This window comes from Hetaerina americana, unplaced genomic scaffold (genome assembly GCF_022747635.1).
Source record: "Hetaerina americana unplaced genomic scaffold, ioHetAmer1.1.p SCAF_4, whole genome shotgun sequence".
NCBI lineage: Eukaryota > Metazoa > Arthropoda > Insecta > Odonata > Calopterygidae > Hetaerina > Hetaerina americana.
In genome coordinates, this window is record NW_027286985.1 from 75,162,644 (window position 1) to 75,184,919 (window position 22,276).

General features: G+C 37.9%; 1 protein-coding gene across 3 annotated transcripts in view; it reads right to left on the bottom strand.

The window, feature by feature from the left end:
* LOC139692379 (leucine-rich repeat-containing protein let-4) overlaps positions 1-22,276 on the bottom strand; it is a 521,846-nt gene that overhangs the window by 195,421 nt on the left and 304,149 nt on the right. The window contains exon 2 of one of the 3 annotated variants that reach the window (XM_071590540.1): positions 16,468-16,549. The exons of the other annotated variants lie outside the window; for them this stretch is intronic. The gene's annotated coding sequence lies outside the window, so the exon portion shown is untranslated. The remainder of the gene's footprint in view (positions 1-16,467; positions 16,550-22,276) is intronic. 3 annotated transcript variants of the gene reach the window in all.

Consider the following 22,276-nt stretch of genomic DNA (forward strand, 5'->3'; position numbering starts at 1 on the left):
TAAACACCATCTGCATTATGCAAAAATTTGTGCAAGATGGGTCCCTCGCGTATCTCAATGAGCTGGCGGCGAAGGACTATGCAGCAGGAATACAGAAACTTGTCACACGTTATGACAAATGCCTTAATTTGCTTTGAGATTATGTTGAGAAGTAGTTTAAAGTATCCTCTTTCAAAAAAAATTTTTTATGTTTGTTAATATTTACTTTTGTGTCTTTATTTCACGAACGGGTACTACTTTCCGGATGACCCTCGTATATAAACAACTATGTAAAGTATTACTATAAGTCACCGCAATAATTTTATTACTAATGGTAGAAATGCTTGGCATGCAGTGTGGTTTATTCGTGGATGCTCTCTGAGCAATTGTTTAGTGATATGCTTGATGGTTTTGCGTATACTAGGTTTCCTACTGATAGCTGCCACTCCATTTTAAGAAATCTTTCACTTAGGCTGGTTTAATTACTGCAAACACCCGCAAGCATGTAGCCGTTGGATTTGTTAATGAGCTTATTCAGTGTCAAGAACATTAGCAAATACAATACATGCTTTTTTCTCTTTATTTTGGCAGAAATTTCCGTGACCATAGTCTCAGGTAACCTCGCCGTTTCTTTTTCATAGCAATAGGACGAGATTACATTCTCGCTAGCTGCAAAATAATTGCATTCTCCGCTTAAATAAAAGTACGAAATGCTGAAAGTTTTTAATTATTTGTCTTGCATAGGTTTAATGTTCTCACAAGTTGACACAAGATATCAATATTCCAACATATATTTACCTGTGCGGCGGCAGTTATACTCATTATCAGTTAAAACTTGCAGTAAAATGCTCAGCGCAAGAAGCGCTGATTTTGTTTAGTTAGAAATGAACTTAAATTTCATTCAGTTACGAAAATATTTATCCCTTTTAGGGAATACGTTCATGCGATTTTGTATGCAGACAGAATCGCCGGTTATTTGCTATTAACGTTTATAGAAAATACAGATCCATCTTTTTCAAACTCAATTATGACCATACTATTCACAGCTCAAGTGACACTGATATTGTTAAAATCAGTAAAAGCAGTCAAGTAGTAAATTTAATACACTCTAGACACTATTATCATAATCCAGAGGAATAAAATAATGTCGGAGAATCAAAATTATCCATTTCACCTACGCAGTAAATCAAAGATTATGACCACTAAATGGAGCCATCGGAGCCATGGCCATGCCAACAAGATAGGTTAAATGATTTCATGTTTATTCAACGTAAATTATAATTAAGGAAGTGCTAATTTTAATACTAATTATATGATGATAGGACAACTTCCGAGAAGAGGCAATGAGAGGATTACGCACAATATCTGTTCCTCCTTGGACTGCAATGGGGAATGATTCTATTTATTACAAATAATGAATATCTTAATAATAGGAAATTCTTTTTCATCCGGCGTCCATGCTGTGATGTTTTCATCACCAGCGTGAAGTATTTACGAGTCATGTGCGAAGAGTAAGGACCGTTCGGTCATAAAAAAGATATATTCATCTGAAAAAGTTTTTGTTTACGTTTGCAGTTTCCAGCAAAACTACTCTCCACATTTCTCTCCAACGAAGTGATAATGGCCACTCATGGTTGGAGAGAATAAACTTCTCTAATTCAACAGAATGTTAAAACGAATAGCAGGAGGAAACCTAGTATTGATGCAACAGAATAAATTCGGTATTTACCGAATGCCATTAAAATGACTGATGTTTTTACTCGAGAAGGGTTAATATTTGATAGAGCGAACCTCCCCTCTTAATTTTCTAAATCCATCTTTAGGAAATATACCATATGTTCTCTAATGTTACACCAAGTTCCTACGTATAACAAATAACTAAAGAAGTAATAGAAATGGCGATGAGGATCGAATAAAATGGTCGATCAATAACTTTGAGATAAGAAGCACTAGGCTCTCTTTTAACTTTACATATCAACTTGATTAGGTCCGTTATGTTTTAAAACATATTGAGTTAGATTATTGAGGTAAGTCCTCTCCCCCATCGGAAACTATTTGCATGAAAGGATATGTGACATAATAGATGAAAGAATGTAGCACGATGGTGAGCTTCGAGACGGTTTCGCGAATCTTCTTTTGTTTCTGCAAGGAGAATAATCTTTTAGCTGCAACGAGCATGATCCTTAAAACCTTTCCATTCCTACGGAGTTTTGCATTTATAATGTTAAATAACATATGCAAAGGAATCGTCCGTCCGTCCAGGGCAGTATCTATAGGGTTTAACTGCACCTTGAATATTCCCTGTATACCTGATGCTCAAATCTTTGGTAGAATTTAGCTAGGCCTTGTGACATACTCCATGAGGACTTCATATTTTTTCAACAACAAATACAATCAATTGGATTTTGCTTTGTATCACAAAAAATTGCCAAAAAATAAATATTAGTTTCAAAACAAGAAAAGACACATTAACCATGAAATGTGGAACTATAATTATGCATGTGATGTGTTTCAAACGGAACGAACAAACGAGGTGAACCAGCTGAAGATAAATCAGAGCGCATCAACTAGCAAAATAACACCAGCTGTAGTAATTAGAGGTTATTCTGTTAATATTGGGATGGATGAAGAAACATCTGTTTCAGATGAAAGAGATATGGGGAGATTGAAGGCGTGTGGCAAACGAGCTTTTGGCCCCAGAAAGGCGGCAATTTGCCAAATGGAACGGTACAGAGTTCTGGGTTTTGAGAGCGGAGCACGAAGAGAAGAAATTGGAAATAGGAGAAATAGGAGAAAAAGGAGTTCGTTGTACCTTTGAGGAATTTAATGATTCCATGAAAACATTTAATTGCAGAGAAAATGCAACGCCTCTGCAGAGAGGCTAAGTTGAGATCGTAAATTAGTATTAGTATAATTGTGGACAGAGAGGACTAGTTGTCATACTATGAATGATAAGCATTTAAGTAAACTTATAAAAAAAGTCCCTTTCGACAGTAATACTTGTCTAAATGTCATGGATTCAAAGAGACTCATTATTGAGTTTTTATCTAGAGAAATTGACACCATACCCTTCTGGGAAACCGTGGTGCTAATTGTGGTCTCTAGCTTCTGTACCTAGAAGGCGTGATTTTTACATAAAGTAGGCCATCGTATCAGATTAGCTATGTAATCTCTTATAAAACTGGCCTTTGGATTTAATATAAGCCAAAAGATTGGTCAAATAATTGCCTGAAGATAAGAAAGCTACCTGAAGAAATTACAGAGCAAAATAATGCTAACTCACCTATAGAACCCGCACTTCATCCATCTGTATACTAAAAAGTAATGGCTTAGTGTATCAGAGCATTCTTTGGAATTAGTAGTATTTTTGTAAACCCTTCAAGCCAGTGTGTGGCAGGGGATGAATACACACCAAGCTAATTTTGACCCTAATATTTTCCCCCTAGCGCGGTCGGACAAAGTTATTCTGATCCCTTATTATTCGCAGAGATTATCTGCTCTACATGTAATCTCTCATATTTAATTGACATAATCTCGCCTACCGTAGTACGATAGGGCTAATATTACATTTTCAAAATCATTGCTAAATAATCATCCTTCCAATTTATGCAAGTGATTAAATCTGTAATGAAACCTACTCCCCATTAATGATTCCCAGCCTAACTCTAATAGTTTTGCATGCTACTCAGTTTATCATAAAAACGTTTTACAAATCTGGCTCGTCTATGCTGCACGCGATTAAGAGTCCTGAAATCATTTTCCCGCCTAAATATGTACGTAAACGTTGACTCACTGGTGTATTGAATAATGCGCCTGCCCATAATAAACTGGGTTATTCACAAGGATTTTATTATTTCTGTTATCAAATTCATCCATGCTTATTTGCATGCATCCTTATCATCCATTGGAATAATGAGAATTTGTACTGGGGAATGACGTTTTTTCATGCTACTGTTGTCTTCGTCGTTCGGATGCAATAAAACACTGATAATGTAAGAAAAAAGTGGATGGGGACCGAGAGGGGATAAGAGTGGTCCGGTAAGCGTGGGAGGAATTAATTCCGAGATTAGGGTTGGGAAATGTAAAGAAATTACGGGAGTTTGACTTCTTTTTTTTTTAATGCTTCATGTGTAGTCAGGTCGAGTTCTGTGATCTGAGCGTTTGAACTCGTGAATGTGTGGTCAAAAGTACTGAATGCTAACGATGGACCCTCTCTTAATATGGCGCCATGTCTAGCTTTTATAATGAATCATCGTGTTTTGGACCAGCTACCTCCCTTGCGCTGAGCCAACGAGGTGCCGTTTTCGATTGCATCTAACTTTTGATAGACTCTGGAGATGCGTGTCGGTTGCTGTGATCCCACACAACTTCCTCGCTCCCTTCCTTCTTCTCATGGTTCACCTCCTGATACTCTCCACCGTAGATTCTAGAAAAGAAGTTGACTTTGGAAAGATTGACTCAGGATCCTCAAAATAAATGACTTGGATTTATTTTGCATTTTTACTTACCTATTCTTGCCCTTATAAAAGCGATCAAAATGAATTAACCTGTAATTTTGGCAACTGAGAGAGGTCTCATTGACCACACGTAACCGATTGGTTCAACTTGATTGTACTTTCTTCGGGCCAATTCTCCGTGATTATAAAGGATGTGGGTGTTTCAAAATATAAAACAGCATTCGAAGCTTAATACAGCTTATGTTGAGGAAGCTGTACTCAAGTTGGCCAAATTCTGATTACCTGGTGATGAGGGCTGCTTTAGCCCTAGAGTAAAACCCACAAAGGAATTGGTTCCGTGATTAGATATTCAAGGAAAAGTTATGTACGTATTTGCATTCTATAAGAATTGAAGACGACCACCAGTGTGTAATCATCGCAATTAAAATTACCTTAGTTAAAAATTTTATACCTGTGTTAAATTTAATTGTATATAAGTGTGTTTTATGTTGATTAATGAGAGTTTATATTTGTATTAAAAGAAGTCAATCAATTTAAATGTTTCTTTACACACTCAGTGATTTCGTCGTACTGAATCTTACAAGTTTTATACGCTATTATATAACACTGCATACCTGGTTGAAATGTTGTTGCAAGTTGTTATGATACCAATTAGTTGTCATAGAAAAAAGACTTTCACCTTTAATATACTCTCAGTCCAAAGTAATGGAAAATCTCGATGAATGACAAAAATTTGATTAAAAAAATTCTAATTCATTCTAATCATTGGCCAAATTATTATCTGAGAGCACGCAAAATCCAAAGACTCATTTTAAGTAGTGCGAGGGCATGAGAGTCAGGGATTCAGTGAGGAATATTCCCAGATCGCTTTGTAAGTCAGGCGAAAAGCGGTGCGGTCATCCGAGAAGGAAATAGTTGCGGAGGGAGTTCTTGGCGGGAGGGTTGAGGGTTGTAGAGATGGAAGTGGTAGGGTGAGGGCATCCGAGGTCGGAGATGGACTCCAGATGGGAGGGCCACAGGATTGCCAACTTTCCGGGTTTGCGATCAAGATTTCGTCGTGGGACTCAATTTGGACAACTGAAAGGAAATTTTCGGAGGTGCGTAACAATGAAAGTAATAAAATTCATATACCATACAATTCTTTATGGTATAATTTTATTCCGACAGGCAATTATAGGGGATGGAGGGAGTGAGTTTAGATTGGGAGGATGGGCACGTGAGAGATAGTTAAGAAATGTTAAGGTGAAAGAACGTGAGTGGGGTTGATCAAGGTAGGTGATTAAGAGTATGGTTTTTGAGTTCGCTGAGGCGAAACGGTGTTCTGAACACAGGACAAAGGATGTTATTTCGGCGCAGAAAAGATAGGAAGTTCGTGTACGGCTTTTCATAGGACGTTGTCGAGGATAAGAGTTAGCTGAAGGTGCCGGTGGGTAAGATGAAAGTAGTGCTACTTTTGATTTATATAATTCAAAGTCATACGACTCAAGATATTAGCTTGGCTTAGAGGGCAGTTCTGTTAAATTACTACCACAAACTTTGTAGTACATTTTGAGGTACTTCCCACTCAACTTTGATTTGCTTTTTCTAAGAAGTGATTTAAACATGTTAGTTAAAAATAAACGAGTGAGTGGTGCTCTATTTCTCTTTCCGAGCTACCACCCGGATTCAGTTAAACTAGTGTCTAAAATTTGCAAGCAATAAGAATCATAATTTTATTATATTTATTGTAATTGAAGATTAGTTATATATTTAATGGAATGTGTTTTTTGATTTAAAATATTATGAATTTCAAATGCATTAAACTCTTTGGAGAGAGAAAACAAGATTGCCTTTAATGCTATCTTTTGAACTAATTGTTTTCTTCTAATTTTCCTTCCATAAAACATCACTTAGTACCAATTAGTGAAAGCCTCTGGTGATTGACATTTATATAATTTACACATGCTCAAAACCAGATTCTATTACACTCTCCTATCGGAAAAAGTAGTCATTTGACGGGGAAAATATTGTTTGGTAAAATTCGAAAAAGTTATCACATTCTTTCAAGGTAGTGAGTCGAAATGCGTAAATGATTTTTATGGCATATTTTCCTTTTTGTTCGATCAGCATAACGAATAGGGACCTTAACCTCTTCGTTTATTGAATTTGAAATGTTTTGTTCTTTTTGACAATCTTTATCACTGTACTCAGTGGCTAAATGAAAGCTGAGTCGTACCTTTGATGAATTCGTTTATCCGGTTCAATTTTGTTTTTCAGAGTTGAAGTGGAGGAGAGGGTATCAGAGTGTCCGAAAGAATCTTGTGTGCGTCGTAGAATATGGTTCATCCTTCGATGCAATTCGATGATTTCTCTGAATTTATTCCTAAAAGCGAAACGATGCCCTCACCGAGTAACTTTTGCGAAGTCTCAGGACGAATTCCGTCGGGATGAACGGTTGAAATTTAGCGTTTTGGGACGAACGCTGGCACGAATCCGATTGGTTCCTAATCCCAGCGGTTGGTTACCCTGAGGGAGAGGAAGGTGTAGGAAGGTAAGGATGGGACTGGGACACGTACCAATGGATTATAAAACGAGGTTGGAGCAGGGATAGGAGGAGGGCTAAGAGGAAGGCGGAAAGGGGATGTGCTCGCGGAGGGATGGGCGGACTTCTGAAGGCTTTGGAGCTGAGGGGTTGGTTGGTTCTGGAGACTTATTCGTAAAGGGGTGTGGACAAAAGGGGGCTGGGAAGGGTCATGGAGTTCGAGTAATTGGCCTCAGAGGGACAATAGGGGCGCGCCTCCGGTCGCTGCTGCCGGAGGGACCTTGAAGGGAGGGTGAAAGATAAGAGTCTGTACGTGGAAATAGAGTACGAGGGTTTCATTGTGACACTTATATGTTCATCTGCTACACTTATATTTATCATAATTATATGTACATACATTTCGCAAATGACTCCAAGGATTTTGGAGGTAGAAAGTGGAAAAATGGATATTACTAAGTACTTTCTTTCAATGCATGAATGAAACCAATTGTCCGTTCCGATAGTACAAGTTTGCAAACACAACTTTAAATATAACACGTATTTAATTCATGATTGGATATAGTGCACAGTTGATAACTATATCATTATAATAAAAATTTGGTCAAAATATTACAAGTTCTGTAATAGGGAAATTTATGCATTGGATCTACATGAATATAATATAGATTCGATTTGTATTTTGTCATATATAAGGATTATACGAGAATTTAGTCAGATATCTCCTGAGGACATTGCCTTTAGAAAGAAGAAAGCTATTGGTTAAATTACATTTTCAATTAGCAGAAAGAAATCTCATTGATATTTTCTTGCAAAAAATTCATTTAGAGATTACATTTTCCTGTTTATTTTAAAACTGCAATACTTTCGTTATCCTGCGCTGTCGCGCAGTGTTAACGCTGGATAATAAATGGATGAACGCCCCTTTTAATATTTTCTGAAAAAAACGTATAGCATTCATATCTTGCAATATTATGTGCTACCCTGTTAATAATAAACCAAAAATATAGTTATAATCAGTCCTCGCTGGAGCAAAAGATAAAAATCTAAATCGTGAATACTTCCTTTACTTACATCGCCACAGCCAGTTACTTGAAAACGCGTGGTAAATTTCACCAATCCTTCTGGCGGTACTGGAACTTTAGATGAAAATGAATCTTTTTAATTAAACACGCAGTTCAAAGTGATGCAGAGGGGTGAAAAGTGATTATATATTTGCTGTTTTGAAAAACCCAAGGAGTCATCATTTATCCTGCGTTAATGATGCCGACGCCGTCAATAGCCTCAAGCGTCGTCCAAGATGGATTTGTAGAGAAAATGGACCAGTTCCAGATAGTTGGTGCCGCCTACTAAGGAAGCGGAACATAATTGAGATAAGACAAACGCGGACCATAAAGTTTCGATCATATAGACATGAGTGGAAATGACCGTGGAAAATTTTAACGCGTTGTTCTGTTAACGAAAGTGGTCCATTTTAAAATTGGGCATCTGAAGCATTTGTTATTATAGAGGTAATATATTTGAGGTAAATACAACTTGCCTGTATGATACGTATCATAGGATGAAATCATTTACAAAATACAAATTAATATTTATAGCATGTTTGGATAATGTAACAGCGCACTTCCAAAATATTTTATGATTACTGCTGAGAATTTGCCGAAACAAATATCATTAACCGAGTCATGTTTGGTCAGCATCAGTTGGTACTCATTTTTCCGGAAAAGTTATCATTTTATGTTAATATACTCCTATCAATACGCACATTATGGCCCTTATCACATCTCCGATTTCTTCTGAAGGACGAGTGGGATATGGAGGGAGGAAATCCCAAGTATGAACTGCATGAAAAGTTTTGGAGTCTGGGAACTCGAGCAGGGGTGATAAGAAATTCCTACTAATCAAAAATGGTGGAAGATGAGATGGGTGGAAAGAGTGGAAGTGGTGATGAAAATCCACAGGAGTGTATAAAGCTGTGTATGTTCATGAAAATTTTAGCCGGGGCGTACCAAACGTGCACATTTACCGTGCAATAGTGGAAAAATATCTCCGGCGATCTAGACCTCAGGATGGAACGCCAGGTGAAGATAAACAAAGACAACTTGTTGTGTCAACAGCCCGTTATTTCCGCGGCACATGGATCGATTATTAGAATGGTTTATTTTTGGGATTAATTCATGAGATTTACTCCTTCTCCACGGAAACCTCTTCATTTTTGGAAGTGAGACATGTGCAGGGAGGAGGGAAGGAAGGGGAAGAGGAGCGTGAGAATTACTAACGGGACGATGAGAATAATAAGAAAGGAAACGGTGCGGGGGGAGAGGGTTGGAAGCGGTTGGCAGTGGGGACGGATGACATATTATGAAATCTTGCCCACAGTCGTGTAATTGGAGTGCGGCACCGAAGGAATATTCCCTCCACTATCTCTCTTGAGTCCTGGTAGACATCTCTATCTCGGATAGCCTCCTCCGTCAAAATGAGGAGGAACAGGAAACTCGTCAAGCAAAACTTATTTCAATCGTACATTTAGCATATGATTTTGATAGTGATAATTTGGCATATGACTTTTGCACGCACCTCAAATTAATATTGAATCAAAATGTTTAGTGATCGGAAACACCACCACATGTCCTAACATTCATTTGAACTCCTTTAGGAAGAATCCGTATTAATGATCGCTGCATGCACTCCCATTGTTAACTCTTTGTCACTCATTAATTTCAATCTCGGTTCTTTATTCCTCCCCGCCGCCCACTCTCCACCATTATAACGAGCCGCATCTAGTCCCTTCACATAATCTCCCCCACCCTCTTCTTAGCCACTCCCCACTCTCCACCACTCCTCCAGTATCCCTTCCACTACAGCCCTTATCCTTCGTTTCCCACGGGATAATGGTGATGAAATTAGGAGTCAGAATAATGAAGGTGTGAATGTCTCCTTCTGAAAGGAGAGAGCCACCCTTTTGGGGAGGAAAACTTGTGAAAAGAGAGAGAGAGAGATTCTATGTATATGCATGTGGGGTGAAATGGGATGGTTGAGGGTTAGAAGGTGGCCTTTTGAGTAGGTAGAAGAACTGGGAAAGGGGGAATGAATTGGGTTCGCAGCAGACAGATGTCGCTGTCACCGGGAGGAGATTGGTGGCTCGTTCCCTTCTGACTCTGCCCTCCACCCTGTGTACATTAGAGCGGCGTAGGTAATGGCCTCCATAACATTGTGAATATCCCTATGCACAACATGGTGAATACGGCAGCAGATTCGTGGTGTAAGGGATGTTGGATCTTTAAGCAAGAAAATAGGGGGGGGGGGGTAGCTTGAGAAATGCCAAGAGAGGTTGAAGAGGAAATTGAAAATCAAAATGTGTTTATTTCTTTGGTACTGACATAACCCCATAGCCCGACTTTCACAACTATTTCGTTTCCTTTTAAAGCTATTGAGGCCGCTAAATTATTGATGGGCTAGAATTTACATTACGAAAATCTTGGATAAGGTACCTCGATTTCTTTTTATTTAGGCTAGGAACTACTTGAAGTACGGAGAGAATAAGCGAAGCTTAGACTTTTAGAAAGGTTTAAAACAAACGAGTTTAACAATGGCACTAAAGGAATTATAATGGCCCCACACTGTTTAAGTAGATCAGACCACAAAGATAAAATAAGGGAGATAGATCCCAGTACAGATAGATAGAAACACTCATTTTTTTACCCAAACAATCAGAAATTATAATAGTAAGAAACCGGAGTCACTTTAGAAATATTAAAAAAAATGATTTACATGTCGGAACAAAATTAAAGATTGCAAAGATGTTAGGTGTACTTACGGGTGCATTGTGTGTTAGTTGGTGGTTTGAGTGTTTACACGTGTGTGGGGTGTAAGTGTTCTTACATGAATGTATGTCATGTTTTTTTGTGGATGTATGAATTTTTGGCTTTTGAATGCCGGTTTTTTTCTTTTCTTTCTAAATTACGGGTGGTGTCCTAACACCTTCCGCCACATGCCCTTGCAGCGGCTTGCGGGGTATGTAGTAGATGTAGATTTCTAAATTATAAACTATACTTCGTCGTTACAGTAAGGAAAGGAAAAGATGGTTACAGTTCATCTAACAAATATGCTCATATTTAGAAATCCCTATGTAGCATCTCGATTAGCCTTGAACCTTGAACCTCACGGCAGAATGGTTACATAGTCACGTTTAACATGTTCAAATCGAAATTGAGCCGGACTAGGCTATCTTAAAATTTAAAATCGTGTCTATATGGCATCTAAAACATGATTTACTTTTAAACACATCTATCAAAGATATAAGGTGTATATTCCAGATCGAAAATCCACACGCATGGGAATTACTTGTACCTCTACGTGGACCCATTGATTCCTATAATTTAGCAACTCTGTTTGGACACCAGTCGAGTCCTCGCTAAATAGCCTCAATAAACATGCAGATGATTCCTAATGTTTGGCAATAAAAATAAAATGAGGAAGCCAACGACATTTATTCCGGCACAAGTTGTAGAAAATACGTTAGACTATGAACACGAAAATTAAATGTTTTTTGCGACAGGCGTAGTAGTATGGGTGTTAGACAATACACTCTCTGCTATCCACCCTGATGGAATTTAGAACGTGTTGATGTTGTTGGTTCCTTGACTACTCCTGCTATTAAAATGCACACAATACATGCCAAGAGTATACTCCAGAATGCCACAGTATATGTTTATTCAGGAAAGTTAAGACGTGTCTAAGAGAAGTCATTGACGTGATATGAAGGGTAGTTTTACATAGAAGTATGAGCGAGTGAAATTAAATGGAGCTTTAAAAGCTAAATAAGTTTAGTTTCTTAAAGCTAACATATCGTGCGAGCACATAGGGCGATATAAAAATACGATGTATTTCATTAGTTTTAAATTTTTTCATTATTCAATTTTTGGTTTCACAACTATTCTCATGAAAAAATAATTTTATTGAGCGGATACTGTTTGAATTAATTTAATGATAGCGCTAGAGGATCGTGGAATCGTTTATTATTGCAGTTTTAAAAGTGAACTTGAGAATTTCTCGGAAGTTAGCGATGAATGAGTGAGTGAAAGAATAAATGATGGGACTGAGAATGTATGAATTTGGTCTGGCATTGTGACCAGGTGGGTGATGGTATCCTAGTTTCTTCTTCGTCGAGTTCAATCTTGTAGATTTTTGACCTGGTAGTCTTATTAGGATTAGAAATTGCAAATTGAGATAATGGATTGTAAATATGAGGGAAGGATTGGAGGGATGTGCTTAGGGGAAGGCGTTGAGGGTTATAAGGGCCGTGAAGTGAAATGTATCTGGAGGAGGTTCGGAGCTCTGTCATGATTGAGAGTGGGTAAATAATCTTTTAGCCTTATTTAGGTTTCGAGAACTAGCCTCCTAATGCACAATTATTTCAACTCTGACGTGTAAAAATAATGCGTGCCTTTGTATGAATTGGTTTTCATTTAGAGTTCCCCATGAAGAGCTTTTCGTCAAATTTGTGGAATATGTTTTAGCCCCAATTAAAACATCCATTACTAAATGGACTGAGATTATATTTGGAATACTCATCTTAAGCTGATGAAGCTCTAAGTCAACCTTATGATATATTTCATACGGAATACGGATGTAACGAGGGCTATAGGATTCACCGCTGCTAACTTCTCTTTAGGGTGATTTGGAAAATATACTATATATCATGAAATAACTTATGATAATATAATACAGTTATACAACTTTCAGGCATAATACCAGAAAAGTCATTTTAAAAATATGGATTTGTTCATCTTCAATGGAATAGATAATCGTACTTGCAAGTGAAAAGATTATAGCAGGAATGCTTCTTGCTCGAGAGTTTCATGCGCTTCGATCCAGGGCAATATTTATCATAACGTTACCATCGAGACTTACCAAAGAACCTTGATTTTTATAACTTAACTTTACGCTTCCCGTTTGAATTACAACTGGAAAATATCAATTTAATTTCGAATTCGACCAATTCATCGATATTGAAAGCGTGGAATAATTGTGGAATTATTAAAACGGAAGCATTTCCAATTTAGCAAAATAAATGAATAGGAAGGAACGAGTTGAATCAATAATGAAAATAATTTCAAATTTATAAGATAAACATTTGAGAAATTGATGGAAATAGTTCAAGGTAAAAAATTAAAATTTGTATTAAAATGATAAACAATTAGAGGTACACAAAATATCAAAGGTCACGTGTTACTCCTCCTGGCACGGCGGTTTAATTGAACACTCTCTGAATGAATGTTGGTTTGCGCTATGAATTCTTAGTGGATTCCGCGTTAATATCTGTATACTTTGTATTAGTTTTTTTTCTCGATACGAATATTAAATTTTTATTCCAAACTTCTTATTTCATTGCGAAAGGATTTCATTTTATGCTTATATCTTGATAGAGAATCTTTCAACTTAATAAAATAAATTTTTCAAGCTTATGAATTTGGTTAAGAACAAGAACTTTTGATGGAAACTAATAAAATCATTCTTTAAAGCAGATAAAATACAGGGAGCACTCAAAAGTGGTAGGACTGATTTTTTTACAAGAATTTTACTGACGATATACTTACATCGACTTACTAATCTTCAAAGTATGCTCCTTGACCTTCTACACACTTAGTATAACGTTGCTCCCATTCCCCGTACGCCCGCTGGAAATTTCCTTGGGGATGCCGTTGATGACCCTCGTCGAAGCCTCTTGAACGGCCTTTATCGAGTCTAAACGTCGTCCCTTGAGCTGTCTTTTCACCAGGGGGAAGAAGAAGAAGTCCGGTGGTGCCAGATTGGGAGAATAGGGCGGGTGCGGCAACGTGGCAACGCCGTATTTGGCCAGGAGCTGTCTGACGACGAGCGCGCCATGGTACGGCGCGTTGTCATGATGAAACACCCAGCGGTTTGCATGGCCAAATCCTGTGAAATAATGCGTTGGACGTTGGATGCAGAAAGACCCAACTGGTCTGCAATTTCTTCACTGGTTAAGCGTCGGTCTGTGTTCAGCAGTGTCCTCAATCTGTCCACATTCGTGTCGGTTCTTGCCGTCGACGGCCGTCCGGAGCGATGTTCGTCTTCAACGAGCTCCCTACCCTCTTAAAACAACTTGTGCCACTCAAATACTATGGAACGGCTTAAGGCAGTGTCCCCATAAGCCTGCTTGATCATATCGAGGGTCTCAGTTGCTGTCTTCCCGAGTTTCGCACAAAACTTCACGGAATAACGTTGCTCTAAATTCAGATTCATTTTGTTTTTCGACGCGGACAAAAAACTTGCTTCACTAAAAACGGTGTCCTCACTCAACGACAGCCTGCAGGCGACTGAGGTTTGTGTCGGTCTGTTGCTAAGAGTCCCCTCCACCTTACCCTGCCAGGCAGACTCCCCTCCACCGCTCAGTTCGCGCCTGAGAAAATCAGTCCTACCACTTTTGGGTGCGACCCTGTTGAAGAGTTCAGCTCAACGTTGTTCATAGTATGCACTGGTGACTTGTTATTACTATGATTATACTCGTAAACACACACATTTGAATGTAATCGTCAAATAAATATTCAAATAACTGTATTTTAAAGAAATACAATAGAGGTGTAAATTTATGATGATTATGATATCCCAGCTTCTTCATGCTTCACTTCGTGGAAGTTTTGAATGTCCAGATAAAAAAACCTGATCGAATAATGACACAGTAAAGCATCCGAGGAAGAGTACTCTCGTATCTGTGTTTTAATATGGATCTTAATATGACCTTTACATCTTCATAATATTTTTATACGCGCTTTGCAGACTACCATTGGAACCTATATTTTACAATTTAATGGATCATGAGGTTTCAGCGGAGCTGTTAAAGCGTAGTTATTTACATATATTTCAGGATATTTTTCTGTGAAATATCTGGTGACAATATTGTGATTTGTTACTTACGCATGGTTATCCTTATCAAATTATTTAAATGGTGAAGTTTAGTACATTTTTATTTCTATTTTAGATTCAGTTTTAGACGCATCGTATATTTCCAAATAACTGTTTCGTAGTTCCCAGCCAAAAGGTGGCTAAATATTGAAAGGCTAAAAGTTTTTATTCGAAGAAGCACACTAAACTGTATTTACGTCATCAGTATCTTTCATTGTTTTTCCAAGGTACGTCGCCTTAATCAAATTCTGGCGGTATGATCGCACCGCGCCGCACCTTCGCCATAAGACATGCTGGTCTATCTAATTTCTAATTCCTCTTTTGCTTGCAAAAGTTAAAAATGTATAGAAATCGCGTGTGGTAAGAGGATTTATGTAAAGATTTGGTTTACACTCGGTAAAGCCACGGTGGCATCGATAAGTGTGTGAAATAATATCGTTAATTGATTTTCCATAGTTAAAAATGTTTTGCATAAAGCATTTTGACATGAACTAGTGAAATTGTTGAATTGTAAAAGGACATGCATTTAATGTTTCTACCTCCTGACAAAATAACAGCAGTGAAAATAGACCAAAGACACTTTGAGTCAAAAAATTACAATAAAATAGTAACAAATTTGATAAGTATTCTTTTAAACCTGAAACAGTTTTCTATTTTCATCAAATAATTGGATCGGAATTTAGCTTTGGCAGCGAATATGCGGTTGTTATAAAAAATAATGATTTAGGGAATACTTAAGTGCATTGGAATTGAAGACGACACGGAAAGATTGAAATTTCTCAATTGTCTCTCAAAACGTCTACTCTTTTTCTGCTCCTCAACTGAGGACAGACTTGAGAGAACGCAGCTAAGTGCGTTGCTGCATTTACTTCGACAGAAGACCTTAGTATGCGTTAGATGTTCTGAAAGGAATGTGGAGGAGATAAATTGTACGCCTGGAGAAACTGCGTCGTCTTCTCAGAGAGTTTCAGCATCATCGCCATTCGTGAGTCCTCGTGGCTTTGGCGTTGAAGGGCAGGTCCTTGAGGACACATCGTGCCCTTCGCTTCTTATCTCGAGGCTGCCCAGAGGGCGCAATAGAAGGAGAGAAGAGGCTGAGCTGAAGGGTGCCCATTCACGGCCCCATATATTCTTCCCTTACCCCTCTCTGCCCCTCCTCCGCCAGCCCTCATTCCCTGCACCATTCAGCCCTTGACGCGCCCTTTCTTAATATTTCAGTGCAATCTAGAGTCTTGAAATTTACAAAATGATTTCTTTTCAAGATTGTAACCCTCCCATTCATTCACAGCTAGATGTAAATCTTGGCCCTCTTTGGTTATATAATAGAGTTTCAGGGGTAAAGAGTCTGAGAAGATGATGAACTGCGTGCGAGCAGTGAGACCGCTATTCTGTTTTCTTACATGTATGTTGACCATTAGTGCTCGACTATGATGCCCAGTAGTAATGGAATTAAAGTAAATGGACGAAGAATGACAGTAACGTGGATTTATGTCTAGTTCTATGCGGCCTCGAGGATTAACATGGGTTGATAAGAAAATTTTGATCGAAATATTTTACAACAGTAGCCAATTTTCCGCTTGGTCATACCTTCTGTTTCCTCTTCGTCGTCAATTCCTGCCAAACAGACTCGTCTGCTTTCCTTTTCCTCTGGTCAAAAGTGGCAAATTACCTGTGAAGAGGAAATTAATACAGTTGGTAGATATTCGGAAAAAATATAAGACATAAAAATCAAATATTATTATTATATTAATATTTAGAGACATCAAAATTATTATTAATCATTTTTTTCGTCCATTTTTGCTCTGGTGGGTGCTAATAAGTTGATGATTTAAGCTTCTTACTATATATTTGCATTTTTCATTTCAATTAACCATTCAACCATTAAGTATTTCATTCCATACGCCTTAAATGCTTCTCTGGGTATCCATGGCGGTTTGCTTGTGGAACATCTTAAATCCATGAAATTATTTTCACACCCCGACATGCTTTGAAATTCATTGGAATATATAAAATTTTCCAATTGAATGTTCACGATATTTCCTCAACTAATGTGAAGATATGGTATCGATAATTACGTTCCTCAGTAGGAGTGTAAATATTCATATGGGCCATGATATTTTACTGATCAACTCGAAGCAAAACACCACTTGTGGACACAGTACAGCAAAAGGCAAAGGAATCGTCCGGTTACTTCACGACTCTCAGGGAAGATAATCACTTTGCCAAATGTGATCTGAATCTCGATGGCATAAAATAGATAATAAATAAGACAGCATAAGGAAAATAGTTTTGAATTAATTAGTACAATCTGGAATTTCATCAAAGAGATGATGACAATTCAATGCAAAAATTGTACGTGTTTATATATGTCATTCTTTATTCTTTAAATTGCATGCTCTGCTATATTCTCGAACAAATCCCCTGAAAGTATTATGAACTTCGTGGGATAACTAACATTTAGCAAATCTATAGCTCATTGATGTCTCATTTTTATTAACTAATCGTTCTCTTTGCTATTAGGCAGTAAGCATGCCCTAAATTTCACATGTCACACATGAATTCTCTAATTAAAACTTTATTAAAAGCCTGAAACCTCACTGATTGCTTTGAATTCATTCCAGAAGTATTATAGCAGTTTGGAAAGCAGGAGCCAGTCTATAAACTCTCGACTGGATTAAAAAATATTAATGAGGATAAAAAAGGATTCGATCGGAAAATAGCCCTCACCTTTCTCTTTCCTCTTCTTCTCGAATTTATTCAAATAATCCACTTGTAAATAAATAAAGAAAATCCCTGAGGTTCCGCTGAACAATAATTGTTTTACCATTATGATCAGTGTAATCCACTTTTTGAAACTTTTTAAGTTAGGTGAATAAAAGGAACAGAATTAATGCAACATCATCAGATATTTTAAAGACATGTCTGCAGTAGTTTTGCAGTCAAGGAAGGCTTTTAATAAATCGATTGGCTGAGCATTAATAAGACCCGCTTATCATGAAACTAAAAAAACCGTAGAATACACTAAACAAATGCAGAAACACCTTATGGTAATTCTCTGCACTACTATTGGGCATATTCAGCTCTATTTTCTTTCAACCTAACTTCTGGTCGTCCATAATATCTATTCTTTTCTTTTCTCTCCCTCGCATAACCTATACTCTTTTCTCCATCATAAAATTTGATGCCTCCTAACCTCTCGGTAACTTCAGTAATCGCTCCCCTTGTCTTCTTCGAATTTATCGCTGCGTCTCTTCCCCTACCATGCATAGCGCTTTTCTGTTTTCTCTTTCGTCTTTTGTGTTTTATTCAATCTCCTCTTTACCCCTTATCCCAAAATCCTCTAGTTTCCTCTTATTAATATATATATATATATATATATATATATATATATATATATGCCGACCCCGTTGGCGGCGGGGTAACGTCCTCGTCTGCCATTCCAAGGGTCGCGGGTTCGATTCCCGCCTGGGTGAATTTTCCTCCACCTAGGGCTTGGGTGTTTGTAAATGTGATCATTGTTATCGTTGTTAATAGTTCGATGTAAAGGCCAGAATGTGCTGTTTTCGGACTTATACTGAATAAATAAATAAATAAATAAATAAAATATATATATATATATATATGGATGCTGGTGGAGCATGGTCATCTGTGCCAGTCATGAGGGATCATGGTTACGAGTGATGACTCGATATCGAATTGCTACCGGTTGAGTAAGGGTGGAATTAATGGGACGGAAGGAACGGAATAATCTGCGGTGGGGAAGAAGAGTGAACGATGGGATGGGGAGGGGTGAAAGACGACCTTTGTGGTTTTCCTCCCTGAGGGCATCGGGAGGTTGGGTGACGGGGAGTACACGCGTGAAATATCTCGCTCATCTCTCTGAGTGGAGTGTCACTCTGTCTCGCTAACACTCTCTCTGCTTCCATCGGAACGGGGGGCTTGGTGATCTATCCACCGGGCGGCTGGGAATGCACGCAGCACCTTTCCCTCACGCCCACGAGAGCGTCCATCACCAACGCTAGGATCATTACCCATAATCGTCATCATCTTCGTGACTTTCGATCAATATTCTATTTTTCACTCCCTCTATCGAAACGTCTCGGCAATATCTAAGCAAATCTAGCAATGCGAATGAGATGTATTTTCCACGATTGTTATTAAAATTACTCAGTGGTGTAATTTAATGAGAACAATTTTCTAAAAATAAGTAGTTGGGTTTATTTGAGCAATAGAGTGGAATAAACACTTGTTGTAAGTAATATACTTATTAGCATAGTGAGTGGGCTAAATAGGCAGCGCATGAAGATAATATTAACAAAACAAGGATTATGGTGTGTGGCAGAAAATGAAAAAGTTAGCATGTATAAAACTGGGGATTCAAGAGCTAGAAGATATAATAAGTTTATAAATATATTTAACAACGACGGAAGAAGCAAAAACGTAATAATTAGCAAAGCGGCCTGAGCAAAGAAGGCACTCTACCAGGAGAAATTCTAATAAGAGGTGGTAACAAAGATGAGGATACACTTCTTAAGACGTAAGGATACCTGGAACGTTCCTCCATAAGCTAGTGAGAGATGAGCATTGACGCCAGCAGAAGATAGGAGATGCAAGGTTTGGAAACATGGGTTCTAGAGACAAATGATGAAAGTGATATGGGTGCGTACTAAGGAATATTTGTACGAAGAGTAACAGAAGAAGGATGCCTAATGAGGACCCCTTGCCTAATGAGGAGAGAAGATAGAAGGGCTCCATCGGACATTCAGAGAAATCTGAAGAAAGCGGTCGTCAAGGGTGGAGTAAAAGGAGAGAACTACAGGAGATATACTTAACAAGATACTCAGAACAAGTTATGACTAACGTCAAAGAGAAGAAGAATTTAAATACGTTGAAATTAACGTACAGAAAAGGCGAGAATACCCAAACTCAGCACTGATGATCAGTGATGATGATTCTTATACACTTACGGAATGAAATTTTTGACAGAACACTGTATTTTACCTTAAAGTAAGTAAAACAGAATTTTAACCACTTCTTCTTGAGAATATATCTCTATGCAACGATGCGTCCGTAGCAGAACGAGAATTGGGATAATTGCAGGCTGTCACGTAATAACTACTGGGATGAAATTATCAGATAATTTTAAAATATAGGCACTACTACAATATTTATGCTAAACAATTTGTACTGCAGCCATTTTTCGGGCAGATAGAAGTATTTTTCTTTATATTGAACACCAGAATTATGAGATAAATGCCTATTTGAGGTATTAGTTTAGTTTGCAGATGATCATAGTAAGTGTTTGGAATACTCTTACACTATTATGATGGTTAAAATATTACCATGAAAGAGTTTATAAATATACTCAAAACAGATTCCATGTGTCAATTTTTGTCTTATGAAGAGAAGAATCGGTTTCAACATCATTTGAGGCACATCTTCATCAAATACCTCGTCTTTAAGCTTTTTGTAAGATGTTAGCAAATGGTAGACGGAGCGAGAGCTCTTTTTTCTTCCGACCAAGAGGTATTATGGCACATTTTCATTTTCGTTTCTTCTCGGTAGAGTACGGGGATCAGTCGGCTTCTTACACACACACACACACATATAGTATACATATATATATATATATATATATATATATATATATAACGATTGTACGGAAAAACTCATACGAGCGGCACAATAATTGGCTGACACAACATAACACAAATAGAAAAGAATAGACACATATAAAAGAACACTTACACGGTAAATTGTTCGAGCTTTCGGCCCTCTCAGGGGCCTTCTTCAAGAGAGACTCCTAGTCTCGAGAGTCTCTCTTGAAGAAGGCCCCTGAGAGGGCCGAAAGCTCGAACAATTTACCGTGTAAGTGTTCTTTTATATGTGTCTATTCTTTTCTATTTGTGTTATGTTGTGTCAGCCAATTATATATATATATATATATATATATATATATATATATATATATATATATGTATATATATATATATATGTATGTATATATATATATATATATATATATATATATATATATATATATATATATATATATATATATATATATATATATATATATATGCACACACACGTACGTGTGTGTGTATACGAAAAGAGTTTGAGGTACACATTTTCTCCTGTATTTCCCCTCGGAAATCTATCCTTTTCATTTTTCGCGAATCCCAAATCGAATGATTCGATGACGTGCTCGCATCAGCGTGGATGTGGGTCTTGTCTGCTCTCTCTTTTCAGAGTTTCTTTTTCCTTCCTCTTTTCTCTCTTTCCGCCATTCGTTACCATTGCTCTATCGTTTCCAATATCCATTTTCCCCACCTTTATCCCGAGAGAAATACGAGAAATTTGGTGGGAAGGAGAAGAAAATGGACGCCTATGGATTTCTCACCCATCACTTAGTCGGAAGCCTTGGTATTTTATTGATTTTACGCCGTTTTCCAGTTGCATTCTTTCCAAAGAACCTTGAAAAGGCAAATGGCCGTCTGTGAACTAATTCGCCTATGACTGATAATTATACCAGCCTTATGCCTACATGTTTCGGGCACATCGTTTGGAGCCTTCCTCGATGGTTCATCCAAGTAGCGCACTCTGAAATTCTAATTTAACATGATTTTAAAACGATGACCCAAGGCAGTTCACTAATCCATGGCATCATCACATCGAACGCATGGTGCATAACCGACAGGTTATTTAGCCGAAGGACGGGAAGTTTGGGTGGGAATGCAGTATAACGGGAGAGTAGGTTATATCGGCACCTCGTGCCTCCAGTTTGATCCTTTAGCCCGATTTCTCCAGAAATTAATTGCGCTTGAAAATAATTTGTTCTACTTTCAAGTGTCTAGTACAAATCTCTCTTTTACAATCCTTACCCATTTCTCCATTTAGAATTCTCTTCTACCTTTCACGTATATGCTTGGAATGCGAATTTTTCCTCTCCTCTCTTCCTCCCTCTTGAGGCTAAGCAGATCGTCAGTCTAGGAAAAACTTTGTGACATATCCTGATCTGTTTGCAGTTGATGAAATAAAAAGTTGAAAAAAATGGAACATTGAACGTGAAAAAAAAGTTGGGCGCTTACCATTCACAAACCGACACTCTCCCCACCCTTCCCTGTCTCACCCTATTACTGCAGAAATAAAGTGGGAAAAGTTTCGCATGCTCATTTCGACCTCTTCCTCTCCTTCATTCGACATTCTCGGCGTCCATCTCACTGCCTCTGCCCTAATCCCGCTTCGCTTCTTCCGACCGAGGGAAGTGAGTAATGGCCCTTGTGACATAACGTACGAGTGGATTTTCCCTGGAAAAAACTGCTAACACATTCTCCCTACATGTCTCGCGGCACTTACGATCGATTTTATTTTCCACCCAACTCTTGTTCCGCGC